This window comes from Biomphalaria glabrata, chromosome 9 (assembly GCF_947242115.1).
Source record: "Biomphalaria glabrata chromosome 9, xgBioGlab47.1, whole genome shotgun sequence".
In the NCBI taxonomy this organism is placed as follows: Eukaryota; Metazoa; Mollusca; class Gastropoda; family Planorbidae; genus Biomphalaria; species Biomphalaria glabrata.
The window spans coordinates 23,049,744-23,061,860 of record NC_074719.1 but is presented as its reverse complement, the minus strand read 5'-3'; positions in this window follow the sequence as shown (position 1 = coordinate 23,061,860).

Sequence of the window (12,117 nt, the reverse complement as noted above, 5' to 3'; positions counted from 1 at the left end):
ATTGTGTGCCCAACTTTGTGGTTGCTGCGGATAATAGAGTAGTTTTTAGATTGCCGAATCTATTTCTTCAAAATATCGACCTTAATGAGTGCATAATTATTTAAATAACCCAGTTTAATATAAACAAAAATATCCTTCAAAATATGTTGAAATATTTAAATCACACTGTAAATGTTTGTCTTGATATTTTTCATTTCAAAATTGTACCTGAACTTTTGCCCTAAAATGATTTTAGTTTTAAATCAGTAGAATAACGGGAAATTAAAATTTTACAAAATATTAATTCTATAATTTAAACAGAACATCATGTGGTCATTGTTATGAAACATCTTTAAAAAATTGGGGTGTCTTTAATGCTTATATGGTTATTGTTATGAAGCATCTTTTAAAAATTGGGGTGTCTTTAATGCTTATATGGTCATTGTTATGAAGCATCTTTTAAAAATTGGGGTGTCTTTAATGCTTATATGGTTATTGTTATGAAGCATCTTTTAAAAATTGGGGTGTCTTTAATGCTTATATGGTCATTGTTATGAAGCATCTTTTAAAAATTGGGGTGTCTTTAATGCTTATATGGTCATTGTTATGAAGCATCTTTTAAAAATTGGGGTGTCTCTAATGCTTATATGGTCATTGTTATGAAGCATCTTTTAAAAATTGGGGTGTCTCTAATGCTTATAAATTTGGGTTAAAAAAAAAAAGGGATTAACATTGTTTGTATTCAATATTAAACCAATGTTTGAAGTCAATATGCATTATCTACCTTACGCTAATAAATGTAAATTGTCAAATGATTAGCCTATATTTAAAATCTTAAGTCTAAATATAATGGAAACTTTCAGGAATCAGTAACCAAAATAAAACCACTAGATCTAATTGTTCTACATTCTACAACAGCAGGTCTTTCTGTAGATTATTGGATAGAAAATCTCCTTTAAATTTGATGCAGTTTCTTTCTGGAAACCAAACACTGACCTGCATGTTACAAGATCACACATCTTTTTTTTTTTAAATACTCAGTAGGAAATTGATTTCGAGACTGACCTTCTGATAGAAAGTTAATCGAGTGTTGGATGCCGTCTGCTAAGGAAACATTTCTGTATATTTTTTGGAGGAGAGGGGGCCTTATGCCTCTACTTCTTTTTTTGGCTTGCGCCTTTTTTTTTTTTTCGGGGGGGGGGGGGGGGGGGGTCAGGACTTTGTTTGATTTCATTACTGAATTATTAATTGTTAAAGTATTAAAAGTGTATTTCAATTTTAGTGTGTGTATATGTTATAATTATTTTATAACTTTTAATATTTTAGGCCCAAGTTCAGCCCAACAGACACACCATACACACTCAATTATACATAAACTAATAAACAATGTGTATGATGATTTCAATTAAATTATAATTTAATCTAATGATATTTATACAATGAACTGATATATTAATAATGAAAATGATATGAACACAAGTATATATGTATATTATGATATAGTATAATATGGTTCAGTTCCATTACTTAAATAGTATTTATAAGAAACAATATTCCTTTCCAAGACAAAGATTCATCTGTAACTGTTCATGGTAACAATGAAGATAACAACAGTTCAGGGCAGCAACACATATCACGACGTCACAATGTACACCTAATCTGGATATAGGAATCTGGAACCTCAGACTCGAAAATCAAACTTGAAACCTCAGACAGACAACCTGAGATGAAAACCTCAGTCCTGTTACTAAAAACTGATACCCTATAGAAAGACAACTAAAAGAATATTCTAATCCTTCAACCTAATTATAAAATACGAATGCGACCGAATACATATTAAAAATAACTTTACAAAGTGAAAATAAAACTCACCCTAAACAGGGGTCAAAATAATCCAAGAATATATAACAAGGCAACTCCAAAGATATACTTGGCTCTACAGCCCAAGATGGAGGGAGTCTACCAAACGACCAAGAAGAAAAGTTTGACGTCATATATCATTTATGACGAAGCGCAAAGGGAGAGCAACTAGTACACAAAATAAAATTACTGAAAATGACGTCATCGCCTATTGATGAAAGCGGCGCTATTAGATTAAGAATATTATTATTATACTACTAATTCAATAGTTGCGACAGCTGGGGGGCATCATGCCTCATTTTGGTTATTCCGGCCATTTACCGTTTTGTTTGAAAACCTCTCGCTGATACTTTTACATTTACTATCAGGGAGGTTAAAGTCTGGCTACCTTCACCTTTGACATTGTTTTTCTAAATCTGAGCTTTTTTTTTAAATGAGTAAATTGGCGAGTACAAAAGACAGAGTACAAACAAACATTATAGCGGAAGCAGAATAATTTGTCTACGATAGTTCTCAAGTCACTGGTTTGAAACATGCAAATATTCTTAATCTTAATTAAGACTTTTTTTTTGACTGGACAGTCTTTTTATTTCAAAAGTTAAATTTTTAGAGGCCTCCGTAAGGGGAAAAGCCGCTATTAGGTTTGTGCAAAATGTCCGTCTGTCACACTCGCAGATCTCGAAAACTAGAAGAGATATGAAAAATACTATTTCACCATGCTAAATCAGAAGTTTAGCTTAGGTAGTCCTTATAGTAGTTCCATTTAAATGAAAATGCCTATAGTTTTTTTTTTTTAAGTAATCGAGCAGACGTTGTCGAGGTACAAGCTTGAAACCTGTTCTTTTCTTCTTTTTTTTTAAATTACAAAACAATGCCAAAAGATTATTTAAAGTCGCTCGTCTGACATATTGTACATATTCCGTAGTTGTCATGCCGAAATGTGTAATATATTTCTTTATCAATAATTGGCTATTAGTTTTTCAGGACTGGCCTGATTATTTCAACGGACCCAGGTTCATAGCTGCTCGCTGCCATCCCCGTCGTTCAGTGGGAGGTTTGATTTATATTTATGATTTATATTATCTTTAACTTAGAAGGAAAATCCGAAACGTTAAATATTTTATAGAAAAAACATTTTTTCCTATGCCAAATGAGTCTTTAAAACATAATAACTTTGACAATCAAAGCAATATCACGTCTTGAATATTCCTTGCAAATAGGTGGATCCTACAGGGATCCGACGGGGGCCGCCTCTGAGTTTGTATGATAACACAAACTTTCTTTGTAATCTTGTTTATTCACTGTTTCTTAAAGTTCTCATTGCCAAAAACACATAAGACAAAACAAGTTTCGTTTCATGGTCTCACAATAAGAAATTTCAACCTGTTCAGACATTTTTCATTTCATTTTTAGATTTTCCCGTAGTAGACACGTGAAAGGCTTAATACATCCTACATGTAGCTTACATCTAGACACGTGAAAAACCTAATACATCCTACATGTAGCTTACATCTAGACACGTGAAAGACTTAATACATCCTACATGTAGCTTACATCTAGACACGTGAAAGACTTAATACATCCTACATGTAGCTTACATCTAGACACGTGAAAGACCTAATATATCCTACATGTAGCTTACATCTAGACACGTGAAAGACTTAATACATCCTACATGTAGCTTACATCTAGACACGTGAAAGACTTAATACATCCTACATGTAGCTTACATCTAGACATGTGAAAGACTTAATACATCCTACATGTAGCTTACATCTAGACACGCGAAAGACTTAATACATCCTACATGTAGCTTACATCTAGACACGTGAAAGACCTAATATATCCTACATGTAGCTTACATCTAGACACGTGAAAGACTTAATACATCCTACATGTAGCTTACATCTAGACACGTTAAAGACCTAATATATCCTACATGTAGCTTACATCTAGACACGTGAAAAACCTAATACATCCTACATGTAGCTTACATCTAGACACGTGAAAAACCTAATACACCCTACATGTAGCTTACATCTAGACACGTGAAAAACCTAATACACCCTACATGTCGCTTACATCTAGACACGTGAAAAACCTAATACACCCTACATGTAGCTTACATCTAGACACGTGAAAGACCTAATACATCCTTCGTGAAATTGAAGAATATATTCATGGACTAAACGAACTCTATATAATACGCAATTAATAGTACCATGAACACAGATAATTTTGGTAAACATTGCCATGAATAAATATATTTTTGTTTAGAAGTGAACATTGTTTCAGACCTCCTCGCATGGCATGTGCATCAAGGCTGTCTTTTTGTCAAAGAGTCCGACCTGTTTCATCTTTTTGTATGTCTTTTCAATGCGATAAGAAAAAAAAAAGTTTCCCATGCAACGAAATGACCTCAAATATTTTTATCAATTGTATAAAAAATGCTTTAAAGGATCATTTAAAAAAAAAAAATGAAATTCTCCAGACTCCAAGCTAATTGCGTCCAACGGTTCTCAATAATTAAAACGTGAAGGGCCACTTCTGTGCCCTCCCTGCTAATGAGGCGGGCGTTTTCAAGTGATACAAGAGTTGCCAGGTTTTTCAAGTGGCCAACAGTTTTCACCCTCGGGTCTAAGGTTGACTAATCTTCGTCTAGCCTGCCGGAAGTAGCTGGATACAAAGTTTGAGCCGCTGGATGTCCAAAGTTTTTGCTCGGATGCTCCAAACTGGCAACAAAAGAACGCGTTCAATCCTGCTGTTTGAAGCGGAAAAGAGAGAAAAAAAAATGTATCAATGTCATGAGCAATAGAACTGAGAGAAATGGTAAATATTTGGGGGTCCTCTTAACTTTCAGTGAAGGGTCGTGGAATTAGGGAGAAAAAGTGTGTGTTTGTGTGTGGGGGGGTGAGTTATAATAAAGCCGTGCAAAGGAATATAAGATAGATTGCTGTCTTTTTTTTTAAAATAATCTCTCAGTTCAAAACTTATCGTCACCATCTCTTCCAGTTAAAAACTTATCGTCACCATCTCTCCCAGTTCAAAACTTATCCTCACCATCTCTCCCAGTTCAAAACTTATCCTCACCATCTCTCCCAGTTCAAAACTTATCCTCACCATCTCTCCCAGTCTTGATCTGAACAACGAAGAACAAAAAACCGTTGGAAGATCGATGAAAATATTTACCAAGAAGAAATAACACAATGAGTGGGTGGTAGTAGTAAAATACTGAGTTACTCAATTTTTTAGAAGAGAAATATGATTTTTTTTCCCCGACAGCAAATGCCTTTAAAAAAACGCTTGCTAGTAGTGCTGGACTGCTGGAAGAATAGTCTTCTGAATAGAACATAGAACATAGACCAAAATTAATGGGTTCAAAATGTCTTGTGTTTATCCTCAATACTTAAATACTCTTGGTTAAATCATGAAGTATTTATTATTAACAAAATGTTATACCTCTATTCATGTCTCACTTTTGGAATGGATTGGCAAAACCTTCTGGTTCTTGAAAACGGCTCTGACGATATTCCTAGAAATTTAACCGTTGATGTATATCGTTGGGAAAAGATTTACTAGCTCGTTGGGCACACTGGGAAAAATTATGGTTTGACCGTTATAACTTTTCAAAGTATTTTTTTTAAATCATTTAAATTAGGCAAGGGAACTAGAAAATCTTTATCTTGAACAGACTCTAAGAGTTCGGGTATTTCCGCACACTTTATTTCCTATTTATTTCCAAATGTCTCCCAATCTTATTCTTTTCATTCTCTTACGTTTCTCTTTATCTTCCTAACGCCATCACATACCTTTGTATCGCTTTCCCTTCTTTTTTTCCCTTCCCTCTTACTAAAGTTTTATTACTTAAAGAATACAGATTGGATGATATAATGGGATGTGCAGCTGAGAAGCCCAAATAGTTTGGCTACGGCTTGGCCACCTAGCAAGAGTGCTCAAGTTTGAATCCCAACTCGATCAGAGTTGTGTTTGCCTTCTTCTCAGATACCCCATCTTCCCAGATACCCCATCTTCTCAGATACCCCATCTTTCCAGATACCCCATCTTCTCAGATACCCCATCTTCCCAGATACCCCATCTTCTCAGATACCCCATCTTCCCAGATACCCCATCTTCTCAGATACCCCATCTTCCCAGATACCCCATCTTCCCATGGGTTCACAACAAAGATTGGACCATAGCACACTAAACATGCGTTACATAAAAGCAATTTAAAAAACATGAATACTTTTGTTGTGATTGTTATGAACTCCTTACTGGGATTATAGTTTAATTATACTTGACACATAGCGTACTGGTAATACTTCTTTCAATAACTCGAAGAGACGCCAGAGATGAATTAACAACAAAATAGAACTTTAATAAAAGTAATCAGGGCAGCTGTAGTTGTAGACAAGGCATCCAATGTTAACTAAATGAATATACACATCATTATACAACTGACTTCTATATTACTCATATCGTACGACTAGGCTCCATAACTCAGGCCTCAGCCAACAACAATAACAAAACTTCAAGCGCTGTCACTCTGTCCCAACCAATGGACCAATGAAAAAATAGTAAAATAAATACATAAACATAGAATTCCTTAAATCTTATGACCCAGGTTGTATCAACTGCTGTTTGCAATCCTATATATGAACATTATCACCACAACTTAAAAAAAAATAAAACTTATACGAAGTGTAATTGTATCAATTAGTTTGGATCAGTCAAGCAATTAAGTTTGTAATAGATCTAGGGATTCTAGATCAACAACAATAAATCTGTGTGATCATATATATTTCTACCAATTGTTTAGCGCTATTTCATGATTTTAGCTGAATTCGAACTAATGGCTTAAGCCTCCTCAAGCCGACATCCTAACCACTCTGCTAGTGAGGCACCTTTGAAAATTGACGATTGTATAGTTATCTATTTGTATAAAGTTACTTTGAAGCGGCGACATATAAAGAGGACTAGTTCAGCCTAATACCACCACTTTAGTTAAGTACAATTTTTTCCCTTGTTCGAGATACCAAAGAATAATTAATTATCAATAATATTGTTTGTATAAAGTTACTTTTAAGCGGCGACATATAAGGGGGACTAATTCAGCTTAAACCACCACTTCAATCAAGTACATTTTCTTTCCTTTGTTCAAGATACCAAACAATAATTAATTACCAATAATTAGGGCCTAATAAACTAAATGATTATTTTTCAAATTGATTCTTGTGTTGTCAGATAACAGAAATAAGTGTGCACATTTTCAGCTTGATCCGAGATTGGGTGTGGGAGAAATAACGTGTACCAACCTTTTACCCGACAGACAGAGCGAGTTGATATAAGCTTTGTACAAATGTAAACAAAGGATGATACAGTGATTAACTTTGAGTATGTACATCTCCATGATTGTGCACTATTTGTATAGTTCTCTACCAAAGATATTGATTTAGATCTTGTTTCAACTTTGATTGATACACGTAAAATAATGGCATTGCTTTCTTATGTGGCATTTAAAAAAATATCACTCTGTAAATGTCTTCTTTAATTAATTCATTTGTATTGCATTTCAAAAGTACGAACCAACAGTGTTACAAAATAAAAAAAGTTTCTTTTGTCTGCAGGCTCGGATGGAAGTAAGTGGAGCTCCAGACTAGTTTTCGAAAGATTGAATGATAATCACTTATTAATAATACATGTAGGCCCTATGGACAAACATGCCATATTTAAGCTCTGGCGTAAATATGGTATTGGTATGTTACAATCAGGCTACAAGCGGACACTTCTTAACCATGACACTGTTACCAACCGTAAGGTTTAAACTAAAGTATTTAGTATATTCTCTATTATCAATCTTATGGTTGTTATGAGATTTAGACCTAGGGCCGCCGCTACCTATTGTGTGCATTGCACGCAGGTGACCGACTTTAGAGGGCGGCCAAATCATTAGTCCAAGGTTATTTAAAAAAATAATTATTAAATAGAAAAAAATAACTTAAATATTCTAATTCTAATTATTCCATTATTCTTAGAAAATATAAACAATATTCGTACATAAGAAATTATTTTGGAAACTAGAACAAATAAAATAGAGAAGCGTGCGAGGGATTCCCACGAGTTTTTCCATAATCGCGTACTCATTTCTAGCCTTGAATTTTCGCGGGTTGTTTGTTATATTTGTTTTAAGTCGAATAGCCCGCACTGTAATTAGATCTATTACCGTTATTTAAAAAGTCAATTTTATGGAGTGTTTGGTAAGTAGAGGTTAAGAGATTGAGTGGTGGTTATGCAGTGACGATGATGAAATTGACGTACTTAGTGCTAATGTGAGACGATCTTAAGACATGAAAGAGTAAAGACTTTATTTTTTTGTTGTGAGCTAGATTTTGTTTAAATATCAGTTTCGTTCATTACTTGTAATTAATTATTTCTAGTTAAATCTGTGAATAATAACAATTATATTAAGTCTTTGTTCATAAAAAAGTTTATTCAAGTTATTTAAAGTTTATTTATGAAACAATATAAAACGCATTCATCGGTTCAGTTGTACTAGTTATCTGGAGCTACAAGCCAACAATCGACCAACAACAGAGGGGGGGGGGCTAAAGAATGTTTAGACTTCTTGCCGACTTAAGCGGAAACCTGTCGCATTTTCAATTCTACCTCCAGCCTAAAAATGATGTAGTCAGTACCATTTCCGAAAAAAACAACGTTTTAGTGAAGTTTCATGACGTCACTTTGGAATCTTTACAAAGTGGTAAATTAAAATAAATGATAAATCAAACCTAAAAATTGTGACTATATTTTCATTTCTATTTTTATTACATTCTTTTTATTACATTCTTAAAAAAACAACTCACGGACCTCACTATGGGCTCCAGCTTCTAAATGGGGCTCGAACAAAAATATTATCTAGGGAGTCGCCACCCGGGAATGTGAGAAACACTGTCTTACTATGTTTTATTTCAAGTCACTTGTACTTTGGATTATTTACTTTGTATTAAACTCATGAAAAAATATATAATAAAATCGTGATAATTATTATGAAAGTATACGGAACGTTGAAAAAGTTCTACAGTCAATGGCTTTTGTATTCAGAGCTTTTGTTTCGGATTTTACTTTAGCTTACAATAACAAACAAGTTAACATATCCACGTCCAGACCATGTAACACTGTTGAGCAGTCAAAGTTATAGAGAAATTGTATATAGATCATGATCATTTAAATTGTTCATTGTAATATACCCAGCACAGTCATCAATTATAATCGTCGAAAATACAGGAGCATAAGCCAGTAATCAGAACAAGATCAATTTTTAATGTTGATCACAAAGAACCAAGATGTCTTATTTCTGAATGCATGTAAATCCGAAATTGTTGCATGATTCCTGGTTGTACTTCAGGGCTACAACAACTGGGCGAATATGAACGGGAAAAATGGAATGGTCTACAAAAGATGGATTCAAAGGGCAATTTTGGAATAGTGTCCAGCTTTGTCTTAATGAACTTTTTTTCTAAAAAAAAGGGGGGGGGGCGGCATTTTTTATTTAGCAGGCAGGCGGCCACAACCCTCGCGGCGGCCCTTTTTAGACCTCAATATAGTTCGATATGTTTGATAAGTTATTAGAAATGGTATTTTTGTCCTAGCCTAAAACTATTGCAGAAAACAAGGTTTGATCCTGTAACAATATAAAAGATAGTCTAATCGCACACCACTCGGCCAAACAGGCATTATAGTCGAATAATGTCATTTAATGTCAAAAGTTTAACCTTTTCGCTGCTTTGAACAATGTCACGCAGTCCCTTTCTTACGCTGCTGGTGCCCCCACCCCCTTCACCTTGTCAAGTCGAAGATGCAACCGAAAGAAGACCAGTTTTCGAGTACTCTTCTACGGAGTTTGTCGGAAGAGCGCGAAGCGTCTACCGAGTCCCAAGCAATATCCGGTTTGTAAAGTGACGCCACCTCGAGGAATTCAAGGGAACAGAAGATTCAGAATTTAATCCTGGCCCCTGTTTCGACGTTTGCACTCACGCGTCCAGCGCGTGCCGAGTAAATATCCATAGGGCAAAGGGCTAATGGTCGTATTGGGGGCCACACGCTGATCAGTGGTGGAGACAAAGGTCGAGTAGCAGCCTGAAGGTTAGTTCCTTGTATTGGGTGTCTGTCCGTTCATACAATAAAATATGTCATAATTGGTAATAGAGGGACTGAATATATACAGAGAAATACAGATCTATAATAATAATAACGATAATAATAATCTTTATTATCCATTAGGAAATTTGTCTTACAATTTGTGCATTACACAAAAAAAAAAAAAATAACCATTATATCTATAGAAAACCAAAAAATATACATTCACACAAGACTCACTCATAATTTACATGGGAAAACAGATTTTATTCAGACATTGCCAACTGACAAATCTTTGTGGAGACAGCTTGCCGCCCAGTGCGCCGAACGGCGCGGGAGGGCCTAAGTACTAAGTAAGTAAGTTTCTATTTAATGATTTGATAGGATAAGAAATAAATAGAGTGACCACATTTCTTTACATCTTCTTCCGTCAGACAGGTACAAAGTTAGATACATAGAGAAACTATTCCGACAGACAGGTACAAAGTTAGATACATACAGAAACTATTCCGACAGACAGGTACAAAGTTAGATACACAAAGAAACTATTCCGACAGACAGGTACAAAGTTATATACATACAGAAACTATTCCGACAGACAGGTACAAAGTTAGATACATACAGAAACTATTCCGACAGACAGGTACAAAGTTAGATACATACAGAAACTATTCCGACAGACAGGTACAAAGTTAGATACATACAGAAACTATTCCGACAGACAGGTACAAAGTTAGATACATACAGAAACTATTCCGACAGACAGGTAAAAAGTTAGATACATAGAGAAACTATTCCGACAGACAGGTACAAAGTTAGATACATAGAGAAACTATTCCGACAGACAGGTACAAAGTTAGATACATAGAGAAACTATTCCGACAGAGAGGTACAAAGTTAGATACACAAAGAAACTATTCCGACAGACAGGTACAAAGTTAGATGCATACAGAAACTATTCCGACAGACAGGTACAAAGTTATATACACACAGAAACTATTCCGACAGACAGGTACAAAGTTATATACACAAAGAAACTATTCCGACAGACAGGTACAAAGTTAGATACATACAGAAACTATTCCGACAGACAGGTACAAAGTTATATACACACAGAAACTATTCCGACAGACAGGTACAAAGTTAGATACACACAGAAACTATTCCGACAGACAGGTACAAAGTTAGATACACACAGAAACTATTCCGACAGACAGGTACAAAGTTAGATACACACAGAAACTATTCCGACAGACAGGTACAAAGTTAGATACATACAGAAACTATTCCGACAGACAGGTACAAAGTTAGATACATACAGAAACTATTCCGACAGACAGGTACAAAGTTAGATACACACAGAAACTATTCCGACAGACAGGTACAAAGTTAGATACACACAGAAACTATTCCGACAGACAGGTACAAAGTTAGATACACACAGAAACTATTCCGACAGACAGGTACAAAGTTAGATACACACAGAAACTATTCCGACAGACAGGTACAAAGTTAGATGCATAGAGAAACTATTCCGACAGACAGGTAAAAAGTTAGATACACAAAGAAACTATTCCGATAGACAGGTACAAAGTTAGATACACACAGAAACTATTCCGACAGACAGGTACAAAGTTAGATACATACAGAAACTATTCCGATAGACAGGTAAAAAGTTATATACACAAAGAAACTATTCCGATAGACATATAAAAAGTTAGATACATAGAGAAACTATTCCGACAGACAGGTAAAAAGTTAGATACATAGAGAAACTATTCCGACAGACAGGTACAAAGTTAGATACATAGAGAAACTATTCCGACAGACAGGTAAAAAGTTAGATACATACAGAAACTATTCCGACAGACAGGTACAAAGTTAGATGCATACAGAAACTATTCCGACAGACAGGTACAAAGTTAGATACACACAGAAACTATTCCGACAGACAGGTAAAAAGTTAGATACATAGAGAAACTATTCCGACAGACAGGTACAAAGTTAGATACATAGAGAAACTATTCCGACAGACAGGTACAAAGTTAGATACATAGAGAAACTATTCCGACAGACAGGTAAAAAGTTAGATACATAGAGAAACTATTCCGACAGACAGGTACAAAGTTAGATGCATACAGA